The sequence below is a fragment of the Camelus bactrianus genome, chromosome 16, assembly GCF_048773025.1.
Source record: "Camelus bactrianus isolate YW-2024 breed Bactrian camel chromosome 16, ASM4877302v1, whole genome shotgun sequence".
NCBI lineage: Eukaryota > Metazoa > Chordata > Mammalia > Artiodactyla > Camelidae > Camelus > Camelus bactrianus.
The window spans coordinates 43,743,353-43,755,412 of NC_133554.1; the positions used below are offsets into that span (position 1 = coordinate 43,743,353).

The 12,060-nt window shown below is 42.8% G+C and overlaps 1 long non-coding RNA gene and 1 other non-coding gene across 3 annotated transcripts in view; one reads left to right on the forward strand and one right to left on the reverse strand.

The window, feature by feature from the left end:
• The window catches only part of LOC123618200 (uncharacterized), a 50,144-nt gene that overhangs the window by 27,911 nt on the left and 10,173 nt on the right, over positions 1–12,060 (reverse strand). Inside the window, exon 4 of one of the 2 annotated variants that reach the window (XR_006726613.2) lies at positions 8,715–8,854. This is a non-coding gene — a long non-coding RNA (uncharacterized LOC123618200). Of the gene's footprint in view, positions 1–4,487; positions 8,855–12,060 lie in introns of those variants that run through there. The other variant, XR_006726611.2, reaches the window with a different exon arrangement.
• On the forward strand, positions 9,234–9,305 carry TRNAA-GGC (transfer RNA alanine (anticodon GGC)). The gene has a single exon. It is a non-coding gene; the product is annotated as a tRNA-Ala (tRNA).

Here is a 12,060-nt window from a genome sequence, read left to right on the forward strand (position 1 = left end):
AAAAAATAAATAAATAAACCTTACCTTCTCCCTCAACCAAAAAAAAAAGAAGGAAAAAATAATAAAATGGAAATGACTTAATGTTCAAGGGTAAGAGAATAAAAATTGTAGACATATAATAGGATCCTAGTAAGCTCTTAAAAATAATGCGACAGAAAAAGAGTCAGCAAACCACATCCAGGAGCCAAATGGACCAGCCTCTTGCTCTTGCAAATAAAGTTTTATTGGAACACAGCCATGCTAATTGTCTGTGTGTCATCTACAGTTGCTTTCATGCTACGGCCTGCAAAGACTGAACTATTTACCATCTGGACCTTTATAGAAGAATTTTGTCAACCTCTGCTATACATGACTATTTACGAATGTTTATGACATATTCCTAAAGGAAAATAAAGCATCAGGCCACCGCATGGTACCATTTTTGTTATGCATAGAAATAAGACTGAAATAAATTCAGATAATAATGGTTCTGTCTGAGTGGTGGGATTATGGGTCATTAGATGTGTCTATATATTTCTGACAGGCTCTTTTCACGTTTTTCACGTTGTCCATACTGAGCATGTATTGCTTCTATAATTGGCAAGAGGAAAAAGGTAAACATAAGAGTAAGTGGGAGTGGTGTCATACATGGGGCTGGCTTCAGTGCCATTTTCCAGCCTCCCATCTTAATCCCCAACCCATCCTAATCCCCCTCCAAAGCAGCTCCTTGCCCCCTTCCCCATCCCCATCCCAATCTTGCCTTCTTTGCCAAATCCATGCTCAAACGAAAAAGGAGAGGGTTCCTTTTATTCTAGGCAGAGGCTACATCAGCATCTGCACTTGGGGACATGGGTAGGGGGAGGGCGCAGAGAAGAAGCAGGGTTTTGTTTTTGTTTGGGTTTTTACTGGTTTTTACTCAACTAAAAAGATAAGCCTTAGTAACAGGTATTCAAGGCCCTGGCCCATTCTCCAACCAAGAATTCCTCAGCGTTGCTACAATCTAGGGCACTGGTAAGGGCTTTTGGCAAGGCTGAAATCCTGAGTACCGTGCAACATTGCAATATCGTAAAGGGAACTTCATGTACTCATTCAACAAACTGTTCCCAAGCACTCATTGGTACCAAACATAGCCCTACCTCAAAAACTGCAAAGACATGCTTGAAACTTTAAAATAGTAATAATAACCTCCTAACGACAAACTCTTACACTTGGACAACACAAGACAGTTGTCAAATCTCCTTTACACACTAAGGTCGTCTTATTTCTCCTTAGTCACAGTATAAACAATTCGATGTTATTAAGCACCTCCTCTGTATGTGGCCCCACGGAAAGTGTGAAAAAATATGAGCATAACAAAGTGGTCCTCAATCATGTTGCACATCAGAATCACCTGGAGAGCTTGAAAAACTGCAGATGTCAGAACCTCTAGGGGTGCAGCATGGGAATATGATTTTTAAAGCTCCCCCAGGGAGCTCTCCCATATGCAAGGCAATAAGTCCAAATGATTTCAGTAGGTGATTCTGGAACTTGGATGCACACTCAAATCACCTGGAGCATCTAAAACTCCCAGTACCCAGTCTGGCACCCAGATCGATCCAATCAGAATGTCTGTGGGTGGACCCAGGCATTAGTATTTTTCCAAAGCTCCCTAGGGGACCCCAACATGCAGCCAAGTTTGAGAATCACTGAACTGAAGGAATTCAGAGGTGATAACAGGGTAAGCAAGAGTGGCCCAGGAATGTTTCTGCAGGAGATGGGAACTGAGCCAGGGCTTCAAGAAAGAGCAGAAATGAAGAAGAAAAAAATTTGAGGTTGAAGGACAGGAGAAGAAAATATTTGGCTTAGGTAAAAGATTCATGATGAGAAATACAGCCAGGAGCATAGGGTGGGGCCAGGTCTTAAGGGGCCAAGACTGCTGAGTAAGGGGCTTAATTTACACCTAAGAGAGAGTCATAGATGATCTTGAGCAAGGAAGTGACTGATTTAAGATTTGGGGGAAGATAAATCTGGGAGGAGGTAGCAAGTTCATAGAGATAGGCTGAACTTAGGGGGACCCAAAAAGAGATTATTATTTTCTGTGGAGGTGGGTATAGCTCAATGGTAGAGCACATGCTTAGCATGCAAGCATCCATTAAAAAGAGAGAAAGAGAAAAAAAAAAAAGCTTTTCTAAAGCAATAATCCTAGCCAGGGAGAGGGTACAGAAACACGCACATTCTCTCATACAGTCTTTCTGGAAGGCTGGGCAGCTCCAGCCCTTAGGGTGCCTTTGTAAGGATTGGAACAAGACATCCCTACCTCCAAGAAGACACCACCCCGTGCCACAGTGCATGCCTGGGCAAGCAGAATGAAGCTGGATTTTCAGCCCTGTCTCGCTCCCCTTGACACTGGCCCCCATGTGCAACAGATAACCCTCACGACTGTCTGCAGCAGCCTTGCTAGAGGGCAAGTTCATGAAGTTGTAAGACTGCACATTATCAGCCTCAGCCGTGGATCACTAAATGTGGAGCATTTAGAGATTGTTCCTGCATCAGTGCAAGTTCACCACAGAGCCACACATTATGTTAGAAGTGTCCAAGAAAGCAGTTCTGGGAGAACTTGGACCAAAGCAGAGCACATCAGTGGCAAGCATCACTGGTCACCTATCCAGTAGATTCTCCCTCTTCTACCTTAATTCAGAACCCTGCTTTTGTCAGACAGCAATGCGCACAGCACCAAGGATGACTCAGGATTAGTATCAGCCATTCCTGGTCATAGCTATTGCCTTTGCCAGCAATTGGTCCAAGGAAGGATATAAGAGTTCTAGCTACAAGTGATAAGATGACTTGTCTCCCTCCAGAGAGAAAAGTATGTGAAGCGGAAGTTCTTATTCTGCCACTAAGACTTCCCATTCTTGTTTCCTGTTTGGAAGGCTGTTGTGTGAGGATGTGATGTTGGAACTGTGGCAGCTTCTTTGCAACCATGAAGAATGTCAGAGATACTCAGAGATCAGAGCCAAGAGAATCTCAGAGATTCTGACTCAGTGCCCTGACCCTGCTGAGCTGCTTAACTAATTCTTGAACCACCTACCTCCAGACTTCATATTTTGTGAGATAAATGTCTTTACAATTTAAGTTACAATTCTTCAGGTATTGTATGACATGCAGCTGAACATATCTGAACATTCACAAACTAATTTGTTCAACAAGAACCCAATGAGCTCCCACTTGACACTGGAGATTTAAAGAAGGGTAAGTTTCCAGCCCTCTGGGAGTTTATGTTCTAGAAGAGAAGATAGTTAACAACAAATAAACCCAGGGGACAAGTGCTCTAGCTGGAAGAGGTGTGAACAAAGTACTGCAGGATGACAAAAGGCAAATTAACTTGGTCCGAGAATAAGAGGATATATAGATGGGCTTTGTTTTAGACACTGGGCTTAAGGGGTATCCAGGTAAAGACATCTGTGATGCTGTGGGCAAGAGATCTGAATTAAACACAAACTTGGGAGGCATCAGCTGACAGCTGGTAGTTGAAATCATGGGAGATGTTAGACTCTCCCAATATATCGGTCAGGGGTGTTTTAAGCAGCTTAAAAATAAAAATAGCAGGGCCAGATTTGCAGGAACAGATGTGAACTTCATAGCAGCAGTTTGATGTTCATGTATGACACTGCAAACAGGACAAAAAGAAAAAAAAAGGGAATAAGGCCAGGCCAGGACTGATGCATTCCTTGGCTTAACTACATCAAAACCCCAAGATAGCATCTCTGTGATTGATCCTGTTGCGGGGAGGCAAATCCTCTTATCTACAAGACAGATGCTGCAGCTTCAGGCACCGTATCCGCACGTCTTGTTTAAAGACAGGAAAGGCTGCTTGTCCTCACACACTTGACACCTGAAATCCCTCCCACTCAAACTTCTATTCGTGCCCCATTGGCTGGAGCTATGTCACGTGTCCACCGTTCAACAAATTACAGGCAAAGATAAATTATTTACTGTGTTCTTGGACCTACCATGATTCATGTCCTGGCACAGAGAACTGGGAACTTGTCAACATTTTCAGGACGGGGGAGGAAGGTGGAGATGGGGAAGCCAAGATCAGAAAAGCAGGAGGAGGAAGTCTCCAAAGACAAGAAAAGAGAGTTTCCAGAAGGAAGAAGTGGCCAATAGCTTCAAACAGGATTGGGAGATCAAGTCAACGAAGACAATCCTGGAAACCACTAGTCTTGGTTAGTAGGAGGTCACTCTTGACCTTGGTGAGAACGTTGCCAAGAACATAAAAGCATACTGAGAGAAGTGAGTGAGAGGTGAAGACATGAAGTATTCAGGAAAGGGGGAGAAACAAACAGAACAAAATACGCAGCCAGAGGGAGAGGACTTGAAGGGGAAAGCATACTGAGCACAGAGTCTGCCAGAAGCTAGATTTGACTGGAGCTAAGCGGGAAGACTGACCAGCTTCCTCTGCTGTATATTTATCAGGGTCCTTCTTGCCAGTTTGAGAGAGAAGATGAGACAGAAGAGTCCCTCCCACCCTGGCCCTATGATTAATTCCTGTCTCTCATGGGGCTTGGCATAAAAAAGGGACTAATCATCTTCTCCCACCATCTGGGCAATTATGGTCTCCCATCAGCCGGTACAAAATGGGGGGTTTGTGACACTTAATGGCAACCCTGCCCCCATCACATCTGGGCCTTAATCTCTTAAATTAGCCAAATCAAGGGAAATTTGGAGATGTATTGTGATTCAAGTGATGGAATAAATAACCCCTTGGCCAGGCTGCACTCCAAGTCTCCCCGCCTTAGTGGTGTTTAATTGGAGAAAACTGAAATGGCATGACTGGCTCTGCAGACACCTTACAGGGAGACACAGGAGTCTGGGCAGTAGGGTTACAGTAGGAATGTGCCCAGCCTGGATTCCTCCTGTGTGGAGCCTCCCCAGACCTTCCCCATCTGCTGTCTACCCTGGATCCATGAGCTAGAGCAAAGGGATGTCTCAGGTTGGGCTGGGGGAACACTTTGTTCCCCATCTTAGGAAGGACAGATATAAGGATTCTGTGACCCTTGAGTCCCGGTGTGTTCCTCTATCCTGGCACCAATCACACAGCATCAGAAGCCCCTGAGACTCCTGTCCCATAGACGGCTGCTTAAGGGCAAGGACCAGATCTGCTTTGTTCACACCACTCTATGCCCAGTAACAAGAATAGGGACTGGCATAGAGTAATACTGAAGAAGTGTTGGCCACATGAGCAAAGAAAAAATTAAAGGAAAGAATGAGAGGGTGAGAGAATACATTCTGACCACGAAACATTCTTCAAAGGGCATTTCTTCAGAAACCACCATGCATTCACGGGGGGGGAAATTGTGTCACTGGACCATGGCTTCTGAAAGGTGGTAGAGCCCCTCTTCTGGTCCCCTTTGGATTACGAAGCACCTTCGCATCTGGTATCTCACGTGATATTCTCAATCCCCTTGATAGTTTGGGAAAGAAGGGGAAATAGCCAAATAAAGTTCTAAAACAGATTCAGGTGGGACTTTCTTCCCTCTGTTAGGGATGTGGTTAGGGCAGAATCCCCTTCCTATTTGTGATTAATTAATTCTACAATAGGGGTTTAGTTCCCATTTCACAGATCTAAAAAAAAAAGAAGAAAAACTAGCTCAAGGAAACAAAGTACCTACTTGTGTTCATTTGGCAAGTAAACAGAAAATCTAGGACTGGAACTCAAGCCAAGCCTAACCCTCTTTCCACTCTACTTGGCCCTCTGTGCTGCCTGCCTGTCTCCGCCACGGTGTTTCTAATCAACAAGGACATCTTCTCTGAAAGGATTGTGCATCCTAAGGAGAAGCAAAGCTGCTGGGTAGAGAATTTGAACCCATCCCCAGGCCAACCAAATGCTTCGCCTGGGTTTCTTTATTCCCTACCTGGAGAACTCCCAGCCCCCATCTGCCAGGCATTCGGGATAGAGCAGGTATCTGGCCTCAGGCTTCCGGATGTCCTGTTGGCCCATCTTCCCAGGAGACGCTCTGTTTTGACGCAGTGGAGTCAATTCAAGCCTCACTGAAGAGCAAGAGCAATGGACTCTTGGGACCCAAGCCTCTTAGGGCAGATAAAGCTGTAGGAGCAGCAGAGCCCCTGGAGAGGGCTTGGAAGTTGCCACTGTGTTCTATTTTTCTATTTGTTTTATCTATCTACTTTAATTTTTTTCCAGATTGTTTTCTTATAAAAATAAATCTTAAGAAATAAAATAAAATAAAATAAATCTTATCTATTGTGGAACATTTAGAAAAATACAAGTAAGCATAAATTTTTTTTTAACTTAAAAAGCAGCAATCCCCATAACCTATCCTCTAGAGGTAACCACCATTAACATTTTGATATTTCCTTCCAGTTTTTTTCCTTTGCATTCTTTACATGGTTGGCAATGTGTTCTATTAAAAAAACAAAACAAAAAAATCTTCAGCATAGGAAGCCAATGGAGAGTTTTAAGCAGAAGAATAACAGGATCTGGTTTACACATATACTTAATCGCTTTGGCTGCTGTGTAAAAAGTAGATTATAGGGTGATCAGAATGAAAGCTGTAAGAAATACCTGTGCTGGGGTCAGGGAGAGAGGTGGATGCAGCAGAAAGAAAGTTAAAACATGGAATTAATGGGATTAATAGCATTTGGTGTCAAATTAGAGGCTTTGACTTGGGTACCTGAACAGATGAAAGTATCACTTAAAGATGTGGAATCCTGAGCTCCCTGCAAACTGGGATTGGCAGGGTGGATGGTTGGCATGGGTGGGGGGCGGTGTATAAGGAGACTGAAGCCCCTCCTGGCCCTTGAAGAGCAGTGTCACCTTGCTAGTTAATAATAGCTGCTAGGGATGCCTCAAAGTTCAGCTTTGATCTCTAAATATGACCAAAATTTGCTGTTCTGCTTTGACTTCATCCTTTGGAAGACTGAGTTGTGACATATGTCCTTCAGTGGCATTTCTGAACTTGAACGTGATGGGTCATCGTGTGGTCACATATTTTGCCATCATATCTTGCCAGTATAACATTAGCAATACAAACAAGGAATGTCATTCCAATTTATTGATACATATGAGTTCTTTTTCCATGGGGGTAAGCGTTCCCAATGAACCTTGAAGTGAAAATCTCCTTGTATGCTCTATTGAAATTATTGGCTTTACGTTAAAATTGTCTAATAATTCACGAGGAATGTGAAAGCTGGCAGCTCTGTGTACAATTTTCAAACGGTGATATAAAGAAATAAAGGGACAACTATGTAAATATCAGGAGAGTGGGTTGGCTAAATCAGTGACCAAACTTAGGGACATCAGAATCTGGAGAGCTGCTTAAAATATAGATTCAGTGTGTGGGGTGGGGGTTCATCCTCCAGACATTCTGATTGGCTAGGTCTCTGGGCCAGCCCAAGAATTTGCCTTTATAACAAGCTCCAAGATGATAATGATGCGGTTTGTCTGAGGACCCACACTGAGCACCACTGAGTGAGAAAAATTCTTGGAAAACGTTACAGCCTTTTTGAATCATGAAACAATTATGAAAATTTAAATGAAATGATAATATAAAGCAAAATGACAGTGATCATATCATAAATCTAGTCTTTGCAGAATTGTTTGGTGAACCAGCATTTATAACTGTAAACCAAGTAAACTTTGAGAACTGTAATTCTTTTTTTTTTTTTTTTGGAGGGGTAGGTAATTAGGTTTGCTTATTTATTTTTATGGGAGGTACTAGGGGTTGAACCCAGGACCTCCTGCATGCTAAGTATGTGCTCTGCCACTTGAGCTATACCCTCTCCTCAGAGAACTGCAGTTTGCATCTAATGCCATTTAGTCCATGAGTCTTTCAAGAAAAGACAGAATTTTCTTATCTTGTGAGGATGCATTAAGAGCAGAATGTCAATATGTAAAGGAATTATTTTCTACCATTAAATACATATTTGAATGTAAAAAACCAAACAAACAAACAAACAAACCAGCAGAATGTCAACTTTGTTGCCTCAAAATCTCAGAAAGAAGAAACATACAACATCCATGATATGTCACATTCAATCCAGTCATGATAACAAAAATAAAGATAAGAAAATGTCAGAGAAAAGTGGGGTATCCAGAAAATTTCCCTCCACCCACCTTAGATGAAATCCAGCTGTTTTTTAACATCCCAGGTGTGCCGTGTGGTGAGTGTAGGCACAATTCAACTGCTGAACATGCTGAGAAAGTATTATTTCTGCATTATGACACACTTTAGAAGTTTGGCTACTAAATTTTTAGAAGAACAAAATTGCAACAGTAACTAAATAAAATTTAAGATTTACTCTTGTTCCCAAGAATTTTATTCTACGGTCATATTTGTGTTCAGCTTCAGCCGAATATTGATTTGATGTTTGTCCAAAATGTCTATTCCATGTGCCTCCAATCCACCAATTATTGGGCACAGATTGCATGCCAGCTCCTGTTCTAGGTGTTAACTCAGTTAATCCTCACAAGCCTGTGAGGTAAGTGTTCTTTTTATAAATTTTTTATTTCATTCCGCTCCTCCCCCACCCCCGCTCCCCCCTCCCCAGCCGGGGACTGAACCCAGGACCACATGTATACTAAGCATGCACTCTACCACTGAGCTATACCTTCTACCTGAGGTAAGTGTTCTTACTCCCAATTTATAAGTGAGGTAACCATAGCACAGCAATTAGTCCAAGTTCCCCAGCAAAGGTAGATGGTGGAGTCAGAATCCAAGCCCAGGTCCTGCTGGTACCTTAATCTACATCCTCAGCCTCTAGGCAGCAGCCCTGCCACGGTTTCCGCAAAGTCCCCTTCCCAGCTACGTCCCGATTCACCATGGTTGCAGCTGCAGTGAGCAGAGCCTGCCGAGGGCCAGCAGTGGCTTCCTGTCACCTGAAGGGAAAATGAAAAGAAACATACATGGTGGCTGACTCTGAATCTGAAGTGAGAATTCTGCTTCTGGATTATGAAGTACCAGAGATGACAAAAGGTTTCTGAATTCATGTGAGGAGGCCTCTATTGAGTCCTGGCACTGGTGTGTGAGCACAGGGCTGGGAGTCATCCTACCTCACAGGGCTTTGTCCCCATCTGTAGAATGTGGATGATAAAAAGCAGGGTGCCTGTGTCCGGAGGTCATGAGGAGGATCACAGTGAGAAAAAGTGAGATTCTGAGGTTCTTTGCATACTCATGCTGGAGTCAGAGTGGAAAGGTGGGAGAGAAAATGGGGAATATAGCACTTTTATTTCTTCCTAAACTGGGGTTGAGGGGTTGGGAGGTAGAGCTCAGTGGTAGAGCATGTGCTTGGCGTGCACGAGGTCCTGGGTTCAATCCCCAGTGCCTCCATTAAGGCGGGGGGGGGGGGGGTGGTTAAAAAAATAAAAATTAAAATATAAACTGAGGTTATATTTGACCATCCTGGAAACAAACAAACAAACAAAAAACAGTTGATGTCCCCAGGGAAAAGTACTCAAGGACTTTGGACCCAAACAGATCTGGGTTTGAATCCTGGCTGTGCCGCTTCTTGCTCTGAGAATGTGGATCACAAAGCTTCCGTTTACTCAACTGTAAAATGGTAACAACACTCACATCCAATTGTATGCCAGTAAATATTTAACAACCAGCTCTCTGGAAGAAAAGAAGAGCCCTGCCTGGAGGTGTTTGCTAATTTCCACGGTGTAAATAGTCCCACAATGGCAGATTTCAAGTTATCAACATGATGTCCACCAGCTGGCAAAATTCTTGAAAACTGGCTCTCACCAGCCAAGCTGGTATGAGCTGACTCCCACACACCACTGCTTCTGCTTAGGGCAGCTGTAAGGTTTAAATGAAAGCAAACAGGTAAGTGCCTAGCATGGGTAGGTGGTGAGGGTCGGGGGGAGGGCAATTGAGGAGCGACAGATTAGAGCAGCCCTGTTCCATGGCTGTCCTGCACCCCCAGAGGACTTTGGGCATAGACTCAGCCTGCTGTGAATGCCAGTCCCCTAGGAAGCCCCATCACCTCTCCTAAATTACTATTATCCTCCTCATACCCTGATGCTGTCATTTCCAAGGACCACGAACTGTGAGTAGAGATCTTGCTTTATCTCTTCTCATATCCAATGGACCTGAGGCCAAGCTTTTTGACCACCTTCTACCAGTCGGTGAAGAAACTACCTTTAAACCACTAATCCTGATCCCTTTGTAGAAAAACTCTCCCAACCACCAAGTAGGAGAAAGCTTGGTCAAACCAGCTGTGGAAAGAGGGGAGAGAAGACAGAGGAGAAAGAGACTAAAATAACCATGTGCCGGGCTTTGCGCTGGACGCCACTCATACAACGTTACCTCACTTAATTTCCGCAATATCCCCATTTTACAGATAAAACTGAGAGGTGGAGAGGTAAAATTAATTTTCTGATGTCACACAGTAGGTAAGTAGCAGATCTGGAATTATCCTCTCCTCTACACTCAGACCTAGAAGGCTATAGGGGAAAAAAGGGGAAGACAAGAGAGAGGAAAAAATGATTTCACAATAGGTATTGTCCCAATTTTTCAATCCTTCATAATCTCTCTTTTGGGAGTGCTTCTGGATAAGATGGAATCTTTCACAGCAAGCCAACACTTCCTCTGGGAACAATTAGAAAAGCCAGATAAATTGCAGAGCTAATATTTATAAAAGCATTAGAGAGCTGCAGAAGTTCTCAAGAGAGACAAATATCTGAGGGGTAAGGGGAGCTATTTAGAGATGACTGGAGATCTGTATCTCCTTCCCCCTCCCCCTGGGAGTGTTTTCGAATTCTGGGCAGGACTGCAGACTGATAATCTGGGCTTGTCCTAAACAGAGGGCATTGTTACCAAGCAGAGAAAGCAGCAGAACTTCTGACAGTCACGTGGGAACTAGAAAAACAAAATAGGAGACTTGAGATACCTCAGATATGCAGCCAGTTTCCCCTCCAAACACGTGCTGAAGTCCGAAGCCATGCAGGGAGGACAACGAAAGAGAGAAACTGACAAACCTCTGAAAAGCAGAGTGGAAATTCTCACATTTCTCTTGGTGTTGAGGACACAATCTGCCAGGTCCTCAGCTGGATGCTGAGGAGGGTCCACATCCCAAGAACAGTGTAAACCCAAGGTGCACTGAGTCTCACCAAATCTCTAATACAGCCACACCCCAGCTGAGATCCTGATTGGATTAATGAGACTGGCCACACTTTGTGTCTTGCAAACGCCAGCAAGAACTGTCTGGTGGGAAATAACCATCTTATAGAGCCTCTGCAGTATTTTTATACATAATTTCTAACATTCAATCAAAAATTACTAAGCCTGTGAAGAGACAGGAATATATGACTAATAATCAAATGAAAAAATACATAGTAAGAAGTAGATCCACAGGTGATACAGACATTGGAGTTAAAAGTCAAGAACCTAGAAATCATTATTAATATGTTCAGAAAATAGAAGATGCACAAAATAGATGAAAATGGAGAATTTCAACAGAGAATAGAAATTTTTAAAAATTGAGTAGTTACTTAATAGCCAAAAAACCAAAAAACAAAAGGACGCTGAATATAAGAAATCAATGGATGGGTTTAACAGATTAGCAAGAACAGAAACAGGACAAATGCACTAAAATACAAGTCAATATCTCTTTGGGGAGGAACAAGGTAATTGGAGAATTTTCCTAAATACCTCTCCGCCTCTCCTCCCAATCCCACACACCCTCATTCCTCTCTCTGCTTTATAATTTACGTGATTATTTTTTACAAGTAGCTTCACCAGCTATTGTTGTTACTTTTATTTTGAAATAATTTTAGATTCGCAAAAGACTTATAAAGATAGTAGAAAGAGTCCCTGTAAAGCTTCACCCTAGTTCCCTCTAGGATATATTTTTTTTTAACAAGTATTATAACCTTGGGGAAGGGAAATGATTCTGAGATTTCCTCGCATATAAAATTTAAAAATTGGACCGTATTGAATATTGACAATTCAATGAGAGTCTTTCCAATTCTAACATTTTATGAGCCTAAATCTAAGGTATATTTTAAATCGTGCCTGGTGGCCCCCTTAAAGATAATGAAGATGATGATTAAAAATAGTTTATGTGTATGAGCTATTATTACTA